The 12,056-nt window shown below is 46.7% G+C and overlaps 1 protein-coding gene across 2 annotated transcripts in view; it reads left to right on the forward strand.

Annotated features, from left to right (window-relative positions):
- Window positions 1-5,859: 5,859 nt before the first annotated feature.
- Window positions 5,860-12,056, forward strand: part of Fam53a (family with sequence similarity 53 member A) — a 31,030-nt gene continuing 24,833 nt past the window's right edge. Inside the window, exon 1 of one of the 2 annotated variants that reach the window (XM_038345036.2) lies at window positions 5,860-6,300. The gene's annotated coding sequence lies outside the window, so the exon portion shown is untranslated. Of the gene's footprint in view, window positions 6,301-7,655; window positions 8,098-12,056 lie in introns of those variants that run through there. The other variant, XM_038345046.2, reaches the window with a different exon arrangement.

The raw sequence follows: 12,056 nt of genomic DNA on the forward strand, positions 1-12,056 counted from the left end.
GACTTGTCACCAGTCTGGAGACAAAAATTCCACTATGCAAGCTTTTCCTGGGCCTGTTGCCAGCAGACAGCACCTTAGGTGTTAGGGTAAACAGACCTGGTGAACCCTAGACAACTTTTGTAATCTCCTGTTTCCACTGCCCCCTACCATCCGTTTTCATCCAAACCAGGGATCAGGACCACGAGGTCATTTCTCAATCTCCTGGTACTTTATTTTATTATTTTATTTTCTGTACATTGGTATTTTGCCTGCATGTATGTCTGTGAGGGTATCACAAGCCCTGGAACTGGAGTTACAGTCTTGTGCTGCCATGGCCATGGGAATTGAACCCTGGTCCTCTGGAAGAGCAGCCGTGCTCTTAACTGCTGAGCCCTCTCTTCAGTCTCCAGGTTCTTGAAGAAAACCAGCATCTATATGAGGGCTCACAACCATCTTAACTCTAGTTCCAGGGAATTTATTGCCCTCTCTGCTAACCACCCTGAGCACCAGGCGTGCATGTAGTACATATGCATACATGCAGACAAAAATTCACAGATAACAAAATTAAAAATGAAGGGAGAGAGGGAGAGAGAGAGACTGAGTAAAACTGGGAAGCAGAGGCAGATGGATCTCTTGAGTCTGAAGCCAGCTTGGTCTACATAGTAAGTTCCAGGCCAGCCAGGGCTACGCTGTGAGACCCTGTCTTAAAACCAACAAAACATTTCAGTGATCATATTTCAGCTTCTTTATTCATGCTAAGAAGCAGACATATCTGTGACATATCCGTACTGGGTGGTAGTCCTTCATTTACTACTCTGGGCCTGTGCTACACCCTTTCCATCCTCTATTGAACCTGGGGACAACATCAGGGGTCTCTGGTCCCTGAATGGTCTGGACAGACACCTGGAATGAATATTAAAGGAGGGAGGAGAGGAAGCCCTCCTGTAGAGGTGGTGTCTCTCTCCAGAGCCTGGTAGCCTCCAGTCCCTTTGGAGCTGAGGCGGGGCCTCTCCTGTAGTTCTGCAGTTGAGAATGCTGTGTGACTGCCCTGACTTGAAGGCTCTATGTATCCCCGGAACCTACCTTTATAACCCCTGCCTGATCTATCTCTCCTTGATTTTCTTGGATATTCAGAATTTTAGTTAAATGCTAAAAGATATTCAAAAGTCTTTGGATCTTGTGACTGAGGCCTTATTTGGTGTGTTACTTCTCTGGTTTACTATGACAAAATACCTAACAGAAACTATTTAAAAGAGAAGAGATGGCTCAACGGGTAAGAGCACTGGCTGCTCAGCCAGAGGACTGGAGCTCAATTCCCAGCACTTCCATGGCGGCTCATAACTGTTTATAGCTGTTGTATTAGTCAGGGTCCTCTGGTGGAATAGAACTGATAGAATGAATGAATGAATGTATCTATCTGTTATCTATCTATCTATCATCTATCTATCTATCTATCTATCTATCTATCTATCATCTATCTATCTATCTATCTATCTGGGGCTTATTAGAATGGCTTACAGGCTGTGGTCTAGCTAGACTCAAAATGGCTGTTTATCAATGAAAGGTCCAAGAGTCCAGTAATAGTTGAGTCTACAAGGTTGGATGTTTCAGCTGGTCTTCAGTATATACCAGAATTCCAAAGAAGTAGGCTCTAATGCTAATGAAGGGATGAACTTGCCATTGAGAGCAAGCAGGCAAAGAGAGAACAAGCTTTCTTCCTCCATGTCCTTTATATAGGCTGCCGGCAGAAGGTGTGGCCCAGATTAATAGTGGATCTTCCCACCTCCAAAGATCTTAATTAAAAGTGGGGTCTTCCCACTTCAAATGATTTAATTAAGGACAAAAGTCCCTCACAGGTGTACCCAGATGCTCAGGTTTTAGTTAGTTCCAGATGTGGTCAAGTTGACAACCAAGAACTGTCATCACTACCCATGAAATACATAAATAAATCTTAAAAAAATAAAAACGATTATCGTGGCTCACAATTCAGAGGGTAATCTCTCGTGACAGGGTAGGGATGGTGGCTGGGTCAGCACTGTCCTTGTCAGGTGGCACTTGTCAACCGCTTGTTCACGTCTTGGCAGATCCTGAAGTAGACAGTAGGCCAGAACTGGGCTATATAGACTTCAAGTATTGCCTATGTATGCCAGCTAGGTCACCTTTTCTAAAGGTCCCACAGCCTCCAAAAGAACATGACCAGCTGGGGACCACATGCTAAGCACAATCCTGTAGGGATTGTTTTTTAAATTCATACTGTGTTTGGGGAGGGGGAATTAGCAGGTGTAGTTAAGGAGCTTGAGTTACTCAAATGGTCCTTGAATCCAGTAATCACTATCCTTAAAAAATACCAAAGGGGCTGGAGAGTTGGCTCAACAGTTAAGAGTACTTGTTGCTCTTTCAGAGGACTCAGGTAGTAAGATTTTTCAGCACCCAAATGGTGGCTCACAATCATCTGTAACTCCAGTGCAGAGGATCTGACACCCTCTTCTGATCTGCGCAAGTGCATTGTATTCGTGTGATCTGCTGACATACATGTAGGCAAAACACTCATATACATAAAATAATAAATTTTAAAAATTAAAAAATTAAAAATACCCAAAAGTAGAAAATGAAGAGATAAACAGCCACAGAGGAGAGGAGCCTGCGACCGGAGTGTAACATGGACATGAGAAGCTTGAAGAGGCAGAAGGACCCTCCCAGAACCTTCGGAGGGAGTACAGTCCTGTGGAGAGGCAGAAGGACCCTCCCAGAACCTTCGGAGGGGGTACAGATCTGTGGAGAGGCAGAAGGACCCTCCCAGAACCTTTGGAGGGGGTACAGACCTGTGGAGAAGCAGAAGGACCCTTCCCAGAACCTTCGGAGGGGGTACAGTCCTGGGACTCCTGCATTTAACAATCCTGGCCTCAGAAGTACAGGAGAATAGGTGTCTGGAAGTTTTGTAGTTTTTAATTTTTTGAGATTGGGGTCTTGTTCCATAGCTAAGGCTGGCCTTGAACTTACAGCTTTCCTCAGCTTCTGGAATGCAGGGAGTCCAAGCACCATCACATTTAGTGATTGTTTCTTTTGTGTTGAGAGATGCCTGCTTGTAGCAGATTATGTGCCAAACACTAAAAATAATAAAGGGTTGGAGGAAAGCTGCTTGTTTGTTTCCTGGCTGCCTGGCAGCTCAGACCTGAAACAATCACACAGAAACCATATTATTTAAATCACTGCTTGGCCCATTAGCTCTAACTTCTTATTGGCTAACTCTTACATCTTAATTAAACCCATCTCTAGTAATCTGTGTATTGCCGCATGGCTGTGGTTTACCAGCAAGATTCCAACCTGTATCTGTCTCAGGTGGGGCTCCATGGCTTCTCTCTGCCTCTGCCTCTTTCTTCCAGCATTTAGTTTAGTTTTCCCCACCTAGCTAAATTCTGCCCTGCTCTAGGCTCAAGCCAGCTTTCTTTATTCATTAATGGTAATCACAGCATACAGATGGGAATCCCACACCAATAAAGCTATTATCATGTAGAATATTTAGCATCTTTGGACAGGAGTCTGCATGGGGTCTCTGTATATTAGCCCAGACATGTCTGTGATGGAGCAGGTGACAGCCATTATGTAGAGTGGCTATTGGCCAGCTGGTTTGGCTCAGAGATGTCATGCATTTTGGGTACCTGTCAGCTCCCTAACATGCTCTCTGGTCTGACTAGCTTTGCATAGCATAGGAGACAGTGAGGGCAATCTCCAGCAGCCCTGAGACCTTTCTTCAGACTGTCCTTATCCCAAGTGCTGTGGCATCTAGACTCCGTGCTGTGCTTAAGTATGCTGGGGTGTGCTAGAGTCTGTTGGGGTGATTTGAGATGTCCTGGATTTGAGATGTCAGGATGTGTTCGATGTGCATGTTAAGGTGTCTAATGTGTTAGGGATGCTGAGGTGTACTGGGGTGAGCTAGGTTTTGTTGGTGTGAGCTAAGGTGGGCTATGATGATCCAGGTGTGTTCTGGCACCCATCCTGCCTTGAAGCTGTGTCAGCAAACCTATGTACTGAAATGGCCTGTACTGTTCCAATGTTCTAGAAGTTTCCCTGAGAGTGGGGAATGTGAGGGTTAGGGTAGCACTGTCTTTCACCTCAGCAGGGCTTCAACCTAGGTAGTATAACCAAGTGGACTTGGGATATTCTCAAAGGGAGCTGAAGTTAGGCACCGAGGAAAACAAGCTGACAACATTGCTACTTAGTGTCGTGGGAGGGGACACAGTCCCTTGGTGGAGCAGCAGCTTCCTTATCTGTGAACCAAGAATGATTTTAGTACTGTCCCTTGGCTGGTCACCTTTGGGACTTGATAAACACCACGATGCTGGCATCTGTCCACAGCATCACTAATGTGGCCCTTGTGCTGGCCTGCAAACCATCCCCTGCAATCTGACCTGTAGGAGGGTTTGAAGTACTTTTTGGTTTTACGTGAATTCATCAACTCAACGAACATTAAAAGGGCACAGACTTCCAATCCCTGAAAGCCGTTAGTAATTAATCAAATACAGCTGAGCTGTATGGCATATGTAATTTAATCAGCCACAGGGCTTGGGAAACACAAGGTGACCGTGGTGATTTGAGAAGGCCACCCTGGGTCCAGAGTGGGGATGAGGACTGTTCTGGGCAGAGTTCCTCTTAGGCACAGGTGCCTGCTAGATGTCTTTGTGTGTGTGTAGGGGTGGGGGTGCCAGATGCCTGCCTGCTGTGATTCAGGTCACAAGTACCCTGTCCTCAAGAAACCTGGAGGAGGGAATTAAAGGCCTGCAGCTGGTTATGTGGCAGGTAAGGACATTCTTTCTAGTTGATCCTGGCCCTGGGTCTCTGAGCCTATACAGGACTGGACTTACTGGATCACAGCCTGTGGAGGCCTGGCCTGACACCTGGTGTCCCCAGCATCCAGCCCCAGGAATATCCAGTGTCTCTCTAATGTATTCCTGTTTAGGTCTTATTCCAAATGCTTTCAGAACCACTCCATTTTCCACCTCAAACAGCAACCTTTTTGACTTTTTGCTGTTTCGGGACAAGGGTGTCTATGAATTACAGGCATCTGCCAGTGCAGATGGGAGTCATCATGTCAAGTCCTAGACAAGTAAACATGTATTTTCTCTTTGCTGGGCCTGGCCTCCAGCACTCTGGGAATTGCGCCCCAGAGTCCCACCCCTCTGTAGAACAGCCTTGTACCAATATGGATGTAGCGCCAATGTACGCCTGCCTCCCAGTCATACTACAGGTCCAGAACTGAGACCCCTGAGGGCATGGACTTGCCCAACGACACATTACCAACCCGAAAAAGATAGAAAGAGCTGGGCGTGGTGACGCACTCTGTGAGTTCGAGGCCAGCCTGGTCTACCTACTGAGTTCCAGAACAGTCCGAGCTACATCGTGAGATCTTGTTTCAAAAAAAGCAAAGAAAGGTAGGGAAAGGAAGGAAGGCGGCCACAGCGAGCCTTGGAGCTACTGAGGGAGTACTCGCAGCCTCAGGTCGTTGCTGACAGCTTTTGCCACCCCGCCAAGACCCAGAGGTCAATGTCATACCCGGTGCGCGCCGGCGCACGCAAGGGGGCGGTGCTCGTGCCGGGGGCGGGATCAGCGGCGGCGCACATCGCTCGCGGGAGGGAAGTGAGAGACATGGGGGGGGTCGGGGGGGGGGAGCCAAGAGGCCACGCCCACAACCAGCCGGGCGTCGCCGTCGCTCCGCCCCGCGGCGCGGCTGAGAATCTGCTCCTTGCGGCAGCGGCTTCCTTGCGCTGGTGCGCGAACGGGCGGCCGAGGCTCGCGGCGGCGGTAGCGGTGCGGCGGCCAATGAGGACGGCCGGAGGGGGCGGGGCGTCGGCTGCGGTTTTGTTCCGAGGTGGCTGAGGCGCGTTGTCCCCATGCGCGGAGCGCAGCCTGCGCGGCTGGCGCCCCGCCTCAATCAGGGAGCCGGGCGCTCGCCGGCCTCGCGGAGAGTGCTCCCGGCTGTCGTCGTCCTGCTCACCGCCACAAAGTCCGACCGCGGGGACGCCGTGTCCTTGTGCTGCCTATCAGTCCGGAGTCCCCGCACGTCGGCCGGCGCCGCGCAGCCGCACGTCGAGAGCCCGGTGCATCGCCGCAGCGCGCGGAACACCACCCCCTCGGGCCGGCAGGCGGCTCAGCGCCTTAAGGTCCCCGCGCGTCCCGGGCCCAGCGCGGTCCTCGTGTCCCGCTGCCGGGACACCCCTAGGTCCCCGGGGACCCAGCTCTCCAAAGTCGTCGCGCGTCCCGGGACCCCTCCGAGCAGGCCAGGCCCCAAGCACTCCTGTTGTGCGCGCTCCTGCACGCCGGGCGGTAAGGCCTGCCCGCTGCGCCTGGGGCGCGCTGCCACTTGTTGAATCACTTCTCGTGTCGACTTTGAGACCTGTTGTCGCCATGCTGAGCCTTTGGGCCCTTGAGCCCACTGTTTCTGGGACTCAGTGATTGTTATTCTGTACTCAGGAAGCAGGAAGTTTGACGAGATAGGATGGTCCCTTAAGGGAATCAATCCTAAGAGCAGATACTTCCCAAGGACCCTTGGAAGGTGACTTGGAAGTGTGTTCCGAAGGGAGTGTAAGCCCCTTTAAGACTTCCTGTGAGTGGAGGATGGAATGTGAGATGTAGACAGTGTATGTTGCCGCTCCTTATTGGCTACTAAGTTTGTAGGTTGGGTTTTATTTTCCCTTAGTTTTAAGTAGGGATCTGAAATACATCACTTCAACTTAAATTCACAGTTGAATTTTTTTGCACTTAAGACTATTTCATTATTGGATAGATCTTTAAGTATGAACTTAAACTTCCATGATTTTCTTTTTTTTTTTTTTTTTTCTTTCTGGCGTTGAGACTTCTATCCCTGGGCCTGGCAAACCTACGCCTCCAGCCCATTACTTAGTTTATAACGTCTCTACTCTTGAGAATTTTAAAGATGGATTGTTTGACTTTAAAGGTTTTTTGTTTTGTTTTGTTTTTGTCCCCCCCCCCCCCACACACACACAGTGTTTCTCTGTGTATCTCTGACTGTCCTGGATCTCACTCTGTAGACCAGGCTGGCCTTGAACTCAGATCCACCTGCCTCTGCCTCCTGAGTGCATGCGCCAGCTTAGTTTTTGCATTAAGAAATATGACTGGTCCTTACTGGTACTGCTTCTTCAAATACATTTTGGTAACCTTGTGTTTCTGATGGAAGTGGGTCTTTAAAGAGATGTTCAGTATCTCATTCAGAAGCTAGGAGTGAGGATGGTTTTCTTTTGAAATCCTGAATATTACTCCAGAGTGGAAATTGAAATTGTCTAGAAATTGGATTTTCTTTCCACGGATTTGGTTAGCAGAGACCTGTATGTGTAAGTCCTTTCAGACTTTCCTGGGTCTGGCACCTAGTTCACTCCTTACTCCTCTGTGAATATTGGACATAGCAAGCCTGGTCCCTTCCCATGGCTTGATTAATGATTCTGCTAACTGTCCCTGGAACTTAGATCTTGGTTCTGGAACTTTTCCTTCTGGTATAGGAGCTTGTGGCTTGGACTGGAGCCATACTAATTTACATGGCCTTTTAGTTTTTTTTTCACTGAGGTTGAATTTGACAATCATTGAAGAGACAGTTTTAGTTGCTACTCTGAGACAGAGAAAATGCCAAACTTTTTTTAATTAAAACATTGATTTCATTTGTATAGGTGAGCATTTTGCCTGATTGTCTGTCTGCATCACATGCATCCTTGGTGCCCTTGGAGAAGAGGTTGTTGTTCCCAAGAAACCGGAGTTACTGGTGGTTGTGGGGACACTGTGTCGTTGTTAGGGATCTAACACAGGTCCTCTGCAAGAGCAGCCAGTGCTCTTAACCACTCAGTTATTATTGTCCCTCCAGCCCAAACAATCCCCTGCCCTCCTGACAGGGTTCTTCTGTGTAGCCCTGGCTGTGCTGTCCTGCCTCTGCCTTCTCCAGAGTGCTGGGATTAAAGGCCTGCGCTGCCCGGCTTTTTTAAGTAGGCGCACTTCTAGCTGCAGAGATCCTGTGAATACACACGTGCACTCAAGGACCAGGAATATCAAGGAGCTCCAGTCTGATAGAAAGAACATGATGTTACTGGTAGAGACAAGACTCAAGAAAATCCTTAGGTATTTTACCTTGGTGCTTTGGAAACAGTGGGGAAATTTTTCTTTTATTTAAGAAAAACTTTATTTTAGCTTTTGAGACAAGCTCTCATTGTGTGACCCAGGTTAGTGGCCAGCTTGTGATCCTCCAGCCTCCATCTCCTGTGTGCTGGAATTACAGGCATGTATCAGTATATTTAGCTCAAAACACTTTTATGACATAATGAACACCTTTATTTTGTATGCTTACTTGAAAAATTAATAATAACGAAGCTCAGTGTGAGCTTAAAATTAGCAATAATGAAAAATTATATAAACTCCTATATAGTCTACAATGACATTTCTCAAAGGAAAATTAATTTATATAGTAGAGTTCCAGGTACTTTAACTCCTTGAGGCCTTGCTAATGGGTAGTTAATCCTCCCCACCCCCCAAGAAAGTGTTTCTCTGTGTCCCTGGCTATCCAGGAACTTACTCTGTAGACCAGGCTGGCCTTAAACTCAGAGATCTGCCTGCCTCTGCCTCCTGAGTGCTGGGATTAAAGGCAAGTACTAGAGTTAAAGGCCATCTGCCTGGATGGTGGTGGGCTGAGTGATTCATTCTTATTTTTAAGTGTTGGGGTTGAGCTAGTGAGTAGGTTGTCAGGAGTCTCAATCTGCATGTTCCACCCAGCTGATCAGAGCTCACCTGACGCTTTCTATCTGTGAGGAAGAGCACAGGTGCTGATTTCTTCCATGTGGTGCTCTACAGCCTGGGCTCACCAGTAGTGATCATTTCTGATGATTTCCTTTTTTAAATTTTATGGTTCTTTTATTGGATTGCAAAGGTGACATTACCCAAGAATGGAGTCTGTGTGCTTGAAAAAGTAGGTGTGGTTGTGTCTGCCTGTAATTTAATGCTTGAGAGGTTGAGTCTAGCCTGGGCTATATAAAGAGAATGACTACAATCAAAAAAGTACCTTTATTTCCTGGTGGAGGTGGCACAGGCTTTTAATTCCAGTACTCTGCAGGCAGGGGCTGGTGGATCTTTGTGAGTTCAAGGACAGCCTGGTCTACAGGCTAAGTTCCAGAACAGTCAGGGCTACATCTTTGTTTTTACGAGACTGGGTTTCTCTGTAGTTTTGGAGCCTGTCCTGGAACTAGCTCTTGTAGACCAGGATGGCCTTGAACTCACAGAGAGCCACCCGCCTCTGCCTCCCCAGTCCTGGGAATAAAGGTTTGCACCATCACCGCCTGGCTCAAGGACACATCTTTTGATGTCTCATTTTAGAAAAAGATTTATCTATTTTATTTTTATATTCATGAGTGTTTTGCCTGCATGTATGTATGTGCACCACATGTGTGCTTGGTGCCTGTGGAAGACAGAAGGGGAGGCTGGGTCCTCTGGAATTGGAGTTGTGGATGGTTGTGAGCCACCATCTGGGTGCTGGAAATTGAAGTTCTTTTAAGTGGTGAGCCATATCTCTAGCCCAGATGCCAAGCTTTCTGAGTTTTTTCCATTTTAATGCTAAGCAGAGTGTTTCAATACCCTAAGGCTCTTTGCTCCAGTTCATCCCTCCCTCTCTCAGCCACTGATCACCGCTTACCCTTTTTACTGTCTCTGTAGTTTTGCCTTTTCTAGAATGTCATACGTTTGGCATTCTTTTCATATTGGCTTTCACTTAGAAATGAGGTGTAAGTTTCTTCTTTGTATTTCCTGGTTTGATACCTCACTTTTATTTTTTTATTTTTTTTTTATTTTTTTATTTTTTAAATTTTTTTTAACATTTATTTATTTATTATGTATACAATATTCTGTCTGTATGCTTGAAGGCCAGAAGAGGGCACCAGACCTCATTACAGATGGTTGTAAGCCACCATGTGGTTGCTGGGAATTGAACTCAGGACCTTTGGAAGAGCAGGCAATGCTCTTAACCGCTGAGCCATCTCTCCAGCCCCCGATACCTCACTTTTAAAAGGCTTATTTTTAATTATGTGTATTGGGTGTGTTTGATTATGTACAAGTGTTGTAAGTCCAAGTGCTGGAGGAGTCCAGAAGAGGGTGTTGGATCACCTGGAGCTGGAATAGAGGTGGGTGTGAGCCATACAATGTGGGTGCTGGGAGCTGAACTTAGGTTATCTGCAAGAAGATGTATACTGCATGCTGGCTAGTTTTGTGTCAGCTTGACCCAATGAAAGAGAGACCCCCCCCCACTTGAGAAAATGCCTCTACTAGATTGCTTATGGGCAATCCTGTTGGGCATTTTCTTGGTTGATGATTAATGTGTGAGCAGTGCCACCCTTGGGCTGGTGGTCCTGGGTGCTATAAGAAAGCTGATTTAAGGCCGGATGTAGTGGCACACCCCTTTAATTCCAGCACTGGGGAGGCAGAGGCAGATGGATTTCTGTGAGTTTGAAGCCTGTCTGGTCTACAGAGTAAGTTCCAGGACAGCCAAAGATACACAGAGAAACCCTCTCTGGAAAAACAAAAAAACCAACCAAACAAACAAACAAAAAAACCAAAAACCTCACCATATAAAGAGACAGAAAAAATGGACCTCTGCACACCAGAAAGGAGGCGAATGGAAGCCCTGGCAGACACCACACCTGTCATTGACATGTTCTTTGACTCCCTAGTCTTTAGAATGTGAGAAATAAGATTCTGTGTTTTTTTTTTTTGTTGTTTTTTTGTTTTTTTGAATAAATACTGTTTTATCTAGCTGGCCGGTGGTGGCGCACGCCTTTAATCCCAGCACTCGAGGAGGCAGAGGCAGGAGGATCTTTGTGAGTTCGAGACCAGCCTGGTCTACAAGAGCTAGTTCCAGGACAGGCTCCAAAGCCACAGGGAAACCCTGTCTCGAAAAACCAAACAACAACAACAACAAAAAAAAAAACCAAAACTGTTTTATCTGTGTATTTTGCCTATGTGTATGTCTGTGAACCACATGTATGTAGTACCCAAGGAAGCAAGAGGAGGGTGTCAAATCTCCTGAGACTAGAATTACAGGTGATTGTGAGCTGCTATATGGGTGCTGGAAGTCGAACCTGGGTCCTCCAGCAGAACAGCCAATGCGCTTCACTGCTGAGTTATTTCCCCAGGCCCCTATGGTCGCCGTTGTCTTTGTTTCTTCTCCTTCTTCTTAATTAATGACTTTATTTTAAATTTTTTATTAGATTTATTCATTTTATTTTATGTGAGTGTTTTGCCTGATTCCATGTATATGCATCATGTGTGTGCCCAGTGCCCGTGGAGGTCAGATCTGGAACTGGAGTTAGGGATGGTTGTGAGCCACCATGTTGGTACTGGGAATGGATCCTGGGTCCTTTGCAAGAGCTGCAAGTGCTCCTAACCACTGAGCCATCTCTCCAGTCCCCATCCTGACCCTATGATATTCTTCTTTTTTTTTTTTTTTTTTTTTTTTTTTCGAGACAGGGTTTCCCTGTAGTTTCTAGAGCCTGTCCTGGAACTAGCTCTTGTAGACCAGGCTGGCCTCGAACTCAGAGATCCGCCTGCTTCTGCCTCCCGAGTGCTGGGATTAAAGGCGTGCGCCACCACCGCCTGGCTATGATATTCTTATGGACTAGGAAAATTAGAATTGGCTTGCCTATATAGACTGAATTAGGACAAGTTAGCATTTTGCATGGACGTGGGCTACTTCATTGTTTTGTGTTTCTCTGATTTGTTTCATCAGAGTTTTGAAGTTGTCCTCATAGATGTAGGTCATAGCCTGTTGGATATATATGTCAGTATTGTGGAATGCTTGCATAAATGACATTGGGTTTTTAATTTGCTTCCACTTGTTCATTGCTAGCATATGGGAAAACAATTTTTTTTTCCTTTTTTTGAGACTGGGTCTCACTGTGTAACACTAGTGGTCCTGGAACTTGTGATCTGCTTGTCTCTGCTGGGATTAAAGATGTGTACCACCATGCTCAGCTGAGATTACCTTTTCTGTGTTAATTCCAACAGTCTTAACTGTAATCACTTATCTTTCCAGAGTTACT

This window comes from Arvicola amphibius, chromosome 1, assembly GCF_903992535.2.
Source record: "Arvicola amphibius chromosome 1, mArvAmp1.2, whole genome shotgun sequence".
In the NCBI taxonomy this organism is placed as follows: Eukaryota; Metazoa; Chordata; class Mammalia; order Rodentia; family Cricetidae; genus Arvicola; species Arvicola amphibius.